The sequence below is a fragment of the Armigeres subalbatus genome, chromosome 3 (genome assembly GCF_024139115.2).
Source record: "Armigeres subalbatus isolate Guangzhou_Male chromosome 3, GZ_Asu_2, whole genome shotgun sequence".
NCBI lineage: Eukaryota > Metazoa > Arthropoda > Insecta > Diptera > Culicidae > Armigeres > Armigeres subalbatus.
Genome location: NC_085141.1, coordinates 339,141,449 through 339,154,969, shown reverse-complemented (window position 1 = coordinate 339,154,969; position 13,521 = coordinate 339,141,449). Strand labels below are relative to the sequence as shown.

The 13,521-nt window shown below is 39.5% G+C and overlaps 1 protein-coding gene across 1 annotated transcript in view; it reads right to left on the bottom strand.

Annotated features, from left to right (window-relative positions):
- The window catches only part of LOC134222773 (protein sax-3-like), a 121,824-nt gene that overhangs the window by 69,908 nt on the left and 38,395 nt on the right, over nucleotides 1-13,521 (bottom strand). The gene's annotated exons all lie outside the window — the stretch shown is intronic.

Here is a 13,521-nt window from a genome sequence, read left to right as displayed (position 1 = left end):
TATGAGGTCCTGTTTCTATTTTTCTCATAAGGAAATCCAGATGTTAGCATTTCCCTAACAAAAACCTCAGGTATGTTGAAAATCGATTAATTTTTAAAAACTTCATACTAACAATCAATACCAAATTTTCAAAACGACTTATCTGCTTTTGTAAACGTCGATTTGATGAATCTGATAGCTCTCCCACGCAAACCAACACCATCAACAGGTAGCATAAGCCTTCACCTACGTGTTGATGATGTTGATTTGCGTGGGAGTGCTATCAGATTCGTCAAATCGACGTTTGAATCATTGTTTACAAAAGCAGGAAAGTCGTTTTGTAAATTTGGTATTGTAATATGAAGTTTTAGGCATCCAGGACTGTTACAGTTACTTACAGTAAGTTATTAGTATGGAATCCAATATGGCCAATGTTGAATCTACGGTCGGTTTACATTAAATTATCCAGACTTTTACAATAAGTAAGCCGAAGTTACATGCTGATCAGTCACCATGCAAAAGACTGGGTATGATTACGGTTAACTGCTTTCGTCGGGGTCTTAAATCGAGCACTGGCTATCAACCCCGTCCCTACCGTCCCGGCTAACAGGTCCAATATCTCATTTTACTTCTAACACAACTGGTTCGTCTTAAACGGTCTAAAAATGTTCTGTAGCTTCTTATTCAAAAGATATCTTAGGAAAATTAAGTATGAAACATTAAAACATCAAAATTCACATCGACAAAACAAATTTCAAGACAAAATTATCTAAGCCGAGAGAACCTCAAAGGTTTTCTCATATTGAAGGCATTTATGCCTTGTTAATGTCGACTGCAGGCTAGTGGAGTACTTTTCGATGATTTATTTGACGTTTCAGTTTGTTCTTTAGGTGAAAAATAGCTAAATGTTTTCTTTCACCGACCATTTGTTATTGGATCCGATAAAAATTGTAACCGATATCGAAAAAGGATTTCTGTCGTTATGATTTTAACATCCTATAAGTCGTTTTGCCCTGAAGAATTCAATACTTTAATTAATTTTTTCGTATTAATTTTGCTCTGAGAGCCTTTTTGTTCCAAAAGCTTTCTGCTTTATTTTAGCTTTCAACATTAATTAGCGAAAATGATATAAACTAATGGTTAAATAACCTGTAATATCCGGCTTTTCAGTTGAAAATGATTTCAAGTCAGAAAAGTCCTTTCATCTTGAAGTAACAAATAAGTAACAAATTGGTTTTAAGAATTTTCCATGTTTTTAGAAGTCGAGGTTCGAATAAATTGATCCAATATGTTTTTAGACGGATAAATAACAGATACATTCAGTTCACAATCTGTTTTAAGTTTTATAAAGCGTCAATCAAATTGTCTGCTACGCTGTTTGATGAAGTTTTATATTTCAAATCATGATTCATCTGTAAAATTTTGACCCAATCCTCTCTAAAGCGAATAAATTGTAAACAGCATCATTTAGCCATATTTGATAGCATGCTTCCCCCACATGGTATGATTCACATAGAAGCGATCAATCTCCATTGATCAATCAAATCTGTTGTCCCAATCGTTCTCCTCCCTCATTTCTAGCCGAGATAATCATCACACAGCCTCAAAACATTCCCTCATCTAGCTCAGTAATGAATTCACACAAGATCCCACAAATTCAGACAAAGCACGAATCACTTAAATAGCATTATATCATCGTCATTAAGTGCTTCTGCCGCGCCGTCGTCGTCCCTACTCAACCGAGAAAGATACCCTTTTTCTTTGCCGCGCGCGCTTCAGTAATTGAATCTCCCGACCCCAACCGAAAGCACTTGCGACAAGCGTTTTTCCACAATGTAAAACAAATTAAACTGTAATCAATCAAACCAGACTGCCTCCGAGAGCACATCCAGGACTTTTCATTCACTGTCATTGTATTTGAATGCACCACTCAGCTCGTCTCGCCCCCGTGCCCGTGGTGGTAGCTATTCCTTGCGCTCGGGCGGAACCCAGAAGAAAATTTCACGGACGAAAACACCGTCGACAATTGAGTTGCATCCTCTAACGAGCTCGCTCACAGTCCTGAACTGAAAACATAGCGAACTAACTAGCGGCGGCGTCGTCGTCCTCGCCTAAAAGAGCATTTTAGTTCTATTCTAGAAACGGTTTGTTGTCGTTGTGGTTGCATTCAGTTGAAAACAGACTTTTCAATTAAATGTCATTATGCAAATTATCTTTCCCCCATCATCGCTCTCTGGGCCGCTGTGATGGTGCTGGCGGATGTGGAGGCGACGCGGCTTGGCCATCACTTGTTCCAGCGAGTTTCTCTTGAAATAGCTTTTGGTACAGGTGTTGCTCGGTTTTGAAAACATTGGCAATTGCATTCACGGAATGTTCTCTCAATTAGATTATTTAAGCTTAAGAAACTGGAGCTTTTTAGTTAAAATACTGCTTGATTTTATACTTGGTGAGCGTGATGAAATAAACACCATGGAAATCATACAATATCTGTATCGTCATTCGCATTAAAATGTATTCAAATAGGGATTCTAATAGAATCAGGACGTGACAAAAATGAAGAATCACTGTACAGGGCGGCAACAGTCAAGTTGCCGACTGGTCCCAGAGATGATGAGATGAGATGAAAGTTTCCGCACAAAGAAGAAACCAGAGATGCACCGCGCCCGCAATAGATGGAGTCTTGGCCGTCGTTGTTGTCGTCGTCGTCTTCGGGAGAAAAGAATCAAGATCCGATGAAGAGATAACCTAATGATGCTTAAGAGCTGATTGAGCTTTTGTACTGTCAATGAATCACCGCCGCCATCAGAACGATTCCGAGCAACCACCACAGTGAGGTGGGATCTGTTGCATCCCACAGGCTGCTGTGGCTTTTGCTCCGTGGTCGGTTGTTATTTGGAAGCGAGATTGTGCATTTATAATTATGCACACATTCCCGGTATCTTGGTCGAAGTCTTCGCCTAGGTCGTGGATTAGATGGCTCCGCCTGGCTGCAGCAAACTCGACCAAACAGAGATGCCTATCACTATCATAGAAATTCGCTATCATCATGCCGCATCGTCGTCGTCGTTCTCTTGGATCACTTTTGATTGGGAGAAATCGTTTTTCCTCTGCCGAAGCCTAAGGTCGTGTGGTCGTTATCTACGGATTCAATGGAACCGAAAATCATCAGTCATTGCGATTGGTCTACTCAGCGGGCATTGTAGGCATTTCAAATGCACTGGCAGCTCCATGAGCGTGGAGCTTGGAAGAACATACGCCGATGGGGAATGCAACTAAATCGTGCTCAATTATTTTAGGTATTTGTTGATTTATCCCCCATCGCTCTTGGCTGTGCGCTTGGCTATACGGCAACGGTGGATTTCGGCCTATTCTTGGGTTATTTCTCTCGAGAATCTCATGTCATGCAAATATATTACAGCATTCTGCACAAATCTTACACATTTGAAATTGATAACTGAATCTCGACTAAAATATACAATTTTTTTTTCTACATTTCTTTTGCCATTAGAACGTCGTGTACTGAACAAAATACATACACCCAACCAGAGATTGCAACATTTTATCGCAATCTCGCATTACTTTCGTGTACAGTTTGCCATAATTTGCGACATATGCATAAATTGTATTAAGTAAACGGCAGGCCCTTGTATTAAGTCTCCGGTCACGAGAAAATAAGAACTGGTTATGTGTTAGTGTCTACATTGAATCAAATTTCACACTCCCAACTCGAGAAGTGAAAAGCTGTATACTTCGACAACCTCAGCAACAATACAAAAAAAATCTGTCGAAGACGGGAATTAAACCCGGACCCTCCACCCTTAGCTCGTCTAGACTGACGCGCTAATCATCTGGACTATTTACCAGATGAGGAACGACGCGACCAAAGGCAATCATAATCCACGTTTCATACAATGCGGATGTGACAAGTGGAAGGCAATTACTGATACGAGTGGAATAAGCACCATGCATATTTGTGTCCTTTTCCGTTATCAAGCTAAATGGAATCAGGAAGATTGTGTGGGTTAAAGTTATATTGCTGTACACGATTCATATACTTGTTCTAGGAGGAGCCAACGAGATTCGTTTGGATGTATTGATCGAAACCAAATAAACTGACTTAATGCAATGAGCTGTATTAACCAGTATGACATTCTCTGATCGGTTTGCATGCGAGATTTAATATAAAACGCTTAATGCAAAGAATGTCACACAGAATTGTTTTGGGTGTACAATTGAATTTGCTCTATCGCAAAATAGGTTTTAGGCTCTTCATAACAGTAGCTGTATTTTGCTTTATGAGCATCTTATGGGATGTTTCGCCCCCAGTCTATGTTTCTAGTGAGAATAGTTCCTGAACAAACTATGACAACACCCAACCAGAGATTGCAACATTTTATTGCAATCTCGCATTAGTTTCGCGTACAGTTTGTCATAATTTGCGACATATGCACAGATTGTATTAAGTAAACGGCAGGCCCTTGTATTAGGTCTCCGGTCACGAGAAAATAAGAACTGGTTATGTGTTAGTGTCTGCATTGAATCTAATTTTACACTCCCCCCATCGAGGAGTGAAATACTGTATACTTCGACAACCTCAGCAAGCATACAAAAAACTGGATCAAAGGCGGGAATTGAACCCGGACCCTTCACACTAAGCACATCTTGACTGACGCGCTAACCATCTGGACTATTTATCAGATGAGGAACGACGCGACCAAAGGCAATCATTATCCACGTTTCATGCTATGCGGATGTGACAAGTGGAAGGGTAACAGGGATAGCAATGAGTGATACGAGTGGAATAAGCACCGTGCATATTTGTGTCCTTTTCCGTTATCAAGCTAAATGGAATCGGAAAGATTGTGTGGGTTAAAGTTTTATTGCTGTACACGATTCATATACTTGTTCTAGGAGGAGTTAACGAGATTCGTTTGGATGTATTGATCGAAACCAAATAAATGAACAGACTTAATGCAATGAGCTGTATTAACAAGTATGACATTCTCTAATGGGATTGAATGCGATATGTGATACAAAATGCTTAACACAAAGAATGTCATACAGAATTGTTTTGGGTGAAGTCTTTCCAAAATACGTTAGAACTAAACCAATGTTGGCCCGCAATTATCGCTCGTCGAGAATAATCTTCTGGATGGCTACGGATCTATCCTACTCAGAGTCGTAGCGTGGACTTCCAGCGGCAGCAAAATAACATTTCCATAAAGAATGAGAAATTTTCCAGAAAAAAAAATTGGCTGAGGCTATATTTTTTTAATCAAACCTGGCCAGCTCCTTCAACATGGCAGTTTTGCTTGTTTGACGCAGAAAATCGTCTCCATTGATCTGTGCAGGAGTTTATCAAATTCATTCGCCTAATGGATTTTGACACTTGAGCAGAATTCACTCGAACAAAAGTTCATTTTGCGTTCATTATACGACCCGCTCAAACGTCACAATTTCTTAGGTAAGTTTATTTTGCGTTGGTCTATTTGAGACACCTTGGGCAAAGTAGCGTAGGATACCTTCATGGCGAAAAAAAGTTAAATTGCAACAACAACATAGTCCAGGGGTCATAGTCCAGCTAAAACGCGGACTCATCGAAATATCAATCAGACACAGACCACCACAAGCAGCTCCGTGATATCGTATCACTTGTAATAACACCGAATTTTGGATCCAAACTAGTGAAATATTTGCATAGTAGATTTATTCAGGCAGCCTAGGCAAATATTTGCCATCATGACAACACTCATTGATAGCTTCAGTCACTGCAGAGATATATACACTTTTGGATAAACTCCAGCTGAATCAATTTCAGACGATAACGATTGCAAATATCATTATACTCAATCCAGTTGAAACCCGGAATTGGGGGCTGGCGAAGTTGAATTTTTCTGACAATCCGTGGGTTGGACCTAACTTCGGAAGTGATGCGCTGAATAACGCTTCGCGATATGAAAACAGCGCACCACTTCCGAAGTTAGGTTTAACGTACGGATTGTGAGAAAAATCCAACTTCGCCAGCCCCAATTCCGGTTTTCTACTGGATTGAGAATACATTTTTTCAAGTTTGGCGTGTTGTTATTATAATCTTTATTAACGACAGGGTGACCACTCTTGTCGACAAAATAAATTCCCGGGTTTTTCCCGGTTTTCCCGGTAGGTTCTCCAAAATTTTCCCGGAAAACTAAAAAGTACCTGATAATGTGCAATCAAAGTTAATTGCCTATATTCCGGGTATTAAACCACCCGACTTGGACATTATAATTTACAATGTTCTGAAGATATCGATTTGAAAAATGTATTGGAGGTAACCACTTTCCCTTCGTTGAGACTGAGGGTCGTGGGCTCGAATCCCATCGAAGGAAAAGTGGTTACCTCCACTACAACTTTCAAATCAATTTCTTCCACATAATCTACATATTCACATATGAGTTTTCAGAACATTGTACCTGATAATGTTTTGAGCACTATTATGTAGAAATTAGCTCATACTTACTTGATACTTGATGGGCTACAGCTCTTCGATGAACCTACGCCGAATGGAGTATCCTTCTCCACTGGACTCGATCCTCTGAAAAATTAGCTCATATTATGTAAAAATGTATTTTATTTGAACGAAGAGAATAGTTTCTTGGTATATACAATGTTCAACATCATTTCAAGTATCAATTAAGTTATTTTATAATAAGCATTGCGTTCTAACATTCTAACAGACTGCTGCAAAAGACTTTAAGCTCTAACTGTTGCTTCGTCCAAAAAGCTTTTGAGATATGGATTGTAATCTACAACCTATGTGGCCATACTCCATGAAAATAATGAAAAGCGCACATATAGGGAAAAAATAAAAAAAATTCAACATGGTTTATTGAGGAGTCATTTATCCATTTTTATCTAAGTAATGTTCATATGTCTAATGGTTTCTCTACCTTCTCGCATTGATAGTCAAACAGTACCAACAGCCTGTTCGCTCTTACAGTCTTTTGCTGTAAAAAAGCAAGCTAGGACTTCATTTTCAGTAAACCTTGAGCTTGAGCTTCTTGAGCTTGATTGACTGCCCGTAGTTGCTACTCCATTATGACCAGATCAGCTGTTCTTGCACAGAGAATAACAGATGTTTTGATTAGGACTAGCACTCATCTTTACTGTAGAAGTACTGGTGATCTCATTTGTTAGGTCATACTGGCGCCTGCCACGTCAGAATGTAAGTCAATGTAGGGAAGGGGAGGAATTGATGATGCATTCACTCGCCCACTACAATCCGAATATACCTCTGCACTTACCACTAGTTCCTGCGGAATTTTATAGAATCTTATAGGTTCGTCTTGGTTCACGAGTTGCCAGTGTGGTAGGAGAAAGCAATTGATGGAGTTCTAGTTGGATATAGGAAACTAGCTTTCCGTTCATTTTCAATTCTAGCAGTTACTGCTACAATAGTCATTTTGAAGGTGTAGGATAGAAATGGAAACGGTATGGAAGTCCATTTCCTGTTCTAGCGATTGCTAGAACATGAGAAATATATAAAGAAAGAATACAAAGTAGCAGGAATGAGACGAGCCTGGTATTGAACCCACGACCTCCTGCATATGAGGCAGAAGCGATAGCCATACAACTACCAAGCTCGTCAAATTCTTATTTTCAGTAAACCTATCTTCTAAACCCAGATAGATTAATCCACTTTGGCCTTGGTGGTGCTTTTCTAGCAAATAATTTAAAAAAATAAATAAAAAAAGGCATCAGAAAGGCAAAAATATCAATTTAGAAGAACAAATTCCACTATTTCCATCATTTCACATCTATTTGCGTTGATTTGAATGCATTGCAGCAATTTATGGAAAAATCGATGTTTCTAAATTTATTTCCTAATGGGAACCATTGCCAAAAAAAGCACCCACACATACAGACATCACCTCAATTCGTTAAGCTGATTTGATTAATCTTGGAAATTGTTATATACCAACTATGGGTCTCTGGGCTTTCTATCAGAAGTAAGTCCAATAGCCTTCCCATATACTCTGTATTATAAAACGAGAAATTATAATATGTATGAGAAAGACAAAAAGGGATCTCTACTGAGTGCTGCTGTACTCGATACTGTCAGAATATAGACAGAAATCTTGACAAAGAGCATGTTTGCTGTGGCACGGCAGTTTAACATTTTGCTGAGATCCCGGTAAAAGTGTATAGGAATTTTCGAAATTATGTAAGAATATTGTTTATATCATTCACCGGATCGAACCAGTGAGAAAACTTGCTCCCAGAAAACGTTCCCGTTCAAATCAAAAAGAGTAGCCCTGGGTCGCTAGCAACGTCAATCGTCTAGACGCATGGGCCTTGGAACATGGCCCCGGTAAGAAGAAAACCTATCGTGATCGAAAAATTCTCCACCGGTCTACTAGGTGTTATGTGTCCTGTCCACATAATGATGTACAATAGAGTGATTCAAATTTTGACTTTTTTGCTCCCCTATACTTAAACGATGACATTTACCATTTTAATAATCGTCCTAAATTTTTAGCTAATTTGGATGTAATTTGACTGAGCACAAGCAGTTTGAAGCTTGTATGAAAATTACTATGAAAACAGTAACTTTTGTGAAAACCCGTTCCCCATCATTGCTGATTAAGCTCTAAAAATGTATGAATACATTAGCAACATAGGAAATTTAACAAGGGAAAATATCGTCGTTGTTGATGAACGATTTGATGCTGGCAACAAAAGTTATTAGGGAAGTACTGAATTGTGGTAAATTCAATTTAACACGTAAAAGAATAACATCAATATCAATAATGAACATTTCTGCTTTCTTTATAATTTTGCTCACAAAAGTCAGATTGCTTCGCAACAACAACTGACTTTCAGCTTAGGATCTATGATGGCGATGCATTAAATATATTCAAATAGATTCTGGGCTGCTTCACGAAACGATCCTTTACATAAGTGGCAATTCTCATAGTAATTTTCATACAACCTTCAAACAGCACGTGCACAACCAAATTACATCCAAATCAGCTAAAAATTTGGGAGGACTATTAAAATAGCAAAAACAATCGTTTAAGCACAGGGGAGCGAAAAAGTCAAAATTTGAATCACTCTAATGTACAACTTTGTAGAATAAAATGATCTCCCAACTCAAAAGATTAATAGAAAAAATCTACAAAAAAAGTTCACAAAAGGGCCACCCTAATGGAAATTTTCACCAAAAATAGATCTTTTCTCGCAGATCATTTCTTCTAAAGACGTCAAAACTCTAGCACTGATGATTTTCGACTTATCGATTTATGTCGTGAAATTTGACGAAACCGACCATTGTGCGGCGACAGAATCGCAGTTGCCAAGCGATAGAACCGCGTCGCCATTGTCGCGCCGCGTAGTAGTAACTAGTAGTAAAATTCTTCTTTATTTACACATTTTTTGTTTTACAATTATTTTTGACATGTACAGTGATCGGCCGGCTTGGCCCTCCAACTTCAATTTTAATTATTATTATTATTATTATTTATATGTTTCTACTTAATTTTTAAAATATAATGTATCATGACGGCCTTCAGGAGGCGCTAGTGTGTTTTAAAATTTGATAACCTAACTACTATGTACACTAATATTTACAATAAAAATTTGATAACCTAGATTGGAACTAGCGCCCTAAGCGCTTCTTGGTCCGAGTGCAAGCAACGGACCCTAAACTTTTCTTTACACTCACCAAAGCGTTCATGTAAGGTTTTATTCCGGCCAGACGGTGGACCTCGGATGTTCTTGTCCTGGGAGGGTGCTGAGGATCATCCTCAGGAATTTGTTTTGGACCCGTTGAAGTGTGAGGTGGTGGGTTTTAGCGCAGCTCTCCCAGACCGGCATGCCATATTCGATCACAGGGAGGATGATTTGCTTGTAGACAGCAAGCTTATTTTTCAGGGACAATGACGACCGGCGGTTGAGCAAAGGGTACAGTAGTTTCAACAAGACGTTACACTTTGTCACCGTTTTGTCAACCTGTTGCCTGAAAATAAGCTTGCTGTCGAGGGGCAAGCCAAGGTAGCCGGCCTCATTGGCCCATTCCACAGTCGTGCCATTGAGGATGATTTTACAGTCCCCAGGCGGAACAAGTTTAGGGGATTTGGAGTGGGGGAAAATGATGACCTGGGTCTTCGCCGCGTTGATACAGATCTTCCAGCTGGTGAGGTACTCTGTCAGGGCATCCAGGCCTCGTTGGAGTTTTGCCACTAATTGTCGCGCCGCGTGTGTTTTGGGGAACCTTTAAGCGCACACTGTCGCCCAGCACACGAACGACAAAGAGGACGACTCTTTATCGTTCAAACAACGCCTGCTTTGATGGCCGTGGATCAGGGATGTATATAGGAGTGCATAAATACTATGCATTACGCATGAACGTTTATAACCCAAAGCACCCTCTCACAATATCGGAGCAAAGGGGTATACAGCAGTGGCTCGATTCTACCACCTATAAGCAACCACCAGTCGGAGGTATTGAATCGTCTATCGACCGCCCACGATCCAAATTTATCTTCGAACAACCTCGACCGACGAGCTCTTTGGGGAGCAAGTTAGGCAAAATGTCGTTCGTAATGATCCGCCACCGTAATCACCACAAAATTGCAACAAACATGAATTTTGATCGGCCATCTTGGATTCCAAAATGGCGTCAACAATTGATTTCTGAATTCTATTCATCGATCACGAGTGTTAGACACCCTCGTTTTCCCTCGAAAAAGACTTTTTTTAACAGCGTAAAAGCAGATTTCCGCGTAAAAAACGATATTTTCAAAAATCGAACAAAAACCATTTTTTTGCGATTTTCACGTGTTTTTTTCACCTTTTCAAAAAATCGCGTACACGGAAGAAATAAACTACCCAAAAGTGAGTTTAATTCACCCAACCTCGAACATCCGTACGGGAAGCCAAAATTGAGTAAGTAGGGTCGAAGTAGTTTGCCTTTACTCCCATGTTAAAAAAGTACCCAACGGAAAATTTATTGACCCAAATTTAAGTTTAATTCACTCAATTTCGACCTCAGGTAATAAAACTCAAAATTGGCTTCCCGTATTGTACTGGCGTCGTTGGATTGTTTGGCTCTTTTGTTTTTGATAACAAAAGAAAGAGTGGATGAAAGAGAAGAGAAAAAATTACTCAAAAGTAAGTTTAAAAATACTCAATTTTGGGTACTTTTTTTCTTCCGTGTAAAAAATCACGTAAAACCTGAAATCCGCAAAAAAAACCACGCAAATCCCAACATAAACATAAAAAAAGTCACGTTAAAAAACTTCGTTTGTATACGTAACTAAAAAAGTGATTCAGATAGGATTAAGGAACATCCTGGAGCAAAATCGATCGAGGACTGTCAGGCCTTTTTAAAATATATCGAAGAAAAAAAAAACAAAATTATTTAAAATTATGCAGCAAGAACGAATCCGATAAAATGAAAAATTAAATAATAAGCTGCGAGGCGGCAATGTCCCAGTGGGGGATGTAATGCAAATGAAGAAGAAGAGGAAGAAGATATAGTATTTGTGGGGTTTGAGTAAGTTACCATCAGCGTGTCGATCAGTGCGCAGCAAGTCATGACTCGGGCTCTTCTGATCAGACCTCCATGGCGTGCACACGCACGACGCACCCACGGAGAGCTGCTGTCATAACAATTCGCTCCGGCCATTTGTGCCACACATTTTGGCGATCCTGCCAGGTTATTCATTGGATCCTGACGCTGATTTCAAAAGGTGAGTTGAATTCAATTGTTATTGTGCCAATGTGTTAAAATATTTGATGATTAAAACACAAGGCAATGGATTTGTATTGCTACAAACTGCGTCTGGAAAAACGCTGCAAAATGGATTGTGGTTTGTCATAAATCATAAAGAGGGTGTTTCAAGACCGCTGGAAAATGGATTGAGGTTTTGGATAATCACAAAGCGCGTCTGGAAGCAGAATCTCTTAGTTCTCGTGTATACATGGATGAGACAGTGTGCCATGAGCTACAAAAGCTCACGTAGCACCGATTCAGTGCGACGAGAGAAGCTAGCGCGCGCTTAAAAATCTGAGTGAGCGAGTCTCAATGTACGTCTCATGAGACTCATCTCATGCGCTAGGAATGCATATCTGGCGTTACTTAGGCGACGATTTTATTGAATGAAAATTTCCCGCCCAAGCTGTTTTACGCACCTTCGCTGTTGTTTACAAAGGTTTACCATGGCAAACAGCGCATGAGCTGATCGCATTGAGATGTCTCAATGCGACTCACCAATATTAATGTGAGGTACACAAGCTTCCTGACACTCGCGTGCGCTAAATTTTATGTGCGCGTAGCAGTCGTTGCTCATGCTCATCCTTTTTTGTACGCGTGCATGATGTCTGTCTGGAAGACCGCTGAAAAATGGATTGTGGTTTGGAAAATCACAAAGCGCGTCTGGAAGACCGCTGGAAAATTAATTGTGGTTTAGAGAATCACAAAGCGTGTGTGGAAGACCACTCGAAAATGGATTATTGTTTGGAAAATCACAAAGCGTGTCTGGAAGACCGCCGTAAAATGAATTGTGGATTGAAAAATTGCAAAGCGCGTCTGGAAGACCGTTGGAAAATGGATTGTGGTTTGAAAAATCACAAAGCGTGGGAGACCGCTGGAAAATGGTTTGTGGTTTGCAATACCACAAGGCGTGTCTGGGAGACTGCCGAGAAAAGGGTTGACAATCTAGAAAATACCAAGGTTTTTATTTGATTGATTTTGGTTAAAATGAATTTAGTTTGAAATGTATAACTTGGCGACTTTAGTGTACATGAGACTACCAGTTAAGCTAGTTCTAACGAAATCTGAGAGATATGGAGATCTATCGTATGCTACAAAGTTGTTTGGAAGGCTTCAAATATTTTCTTGAAGTTTATTTTGGATTTTACTGATTTAGTAGTAGCGTCGGATGAGGAATCCAACATTTACGAAGGTCATTCAGATCATTCTAAACACATATATCAAATCAATTGTTAAAAATGATTTTTTCATCCTTTCCAAAGTTATTTTTATCGCAGCATAAAATTAATATTTCAATTAATCCCTTATCAATCTTTTTTATATTTACCAAGCTATCCCTTATCAATCTTTTGCTTCTCTTTATTTGTCCATCAAAAACGTCAAAAATCATCCCACAACATTCAACAGAGATATCCGTAATTAAACATTCTCCCCTACTTTTACGATGGTTTCCACAGAAAGTCACGCAAAAAGGTTCACTCTCTCAATATTAATTTCACCCAACCCTAGTTGAAAATTGCGAACGAAGGTCCATTGTTTTCGACTGAAATCCTCGCTCAAAATTGCGCACATTATCCCTTCCAACGAATACTTAGCAATCACCATAATGGAGCTCATGTCCGCTGTCGTCGACTGGCAGAAAAGCTGCCTTTTACAGACTATTTGCCCATCACCTCCGACGTTCCGAGCTTCGACGACGACGTTGGCATCGTCTCGAGTCAGCATTGTGCAACATGTGTTAATGCATCAATTAAGTCATTCAAATAAGATCCTGTCAAATAAGGATG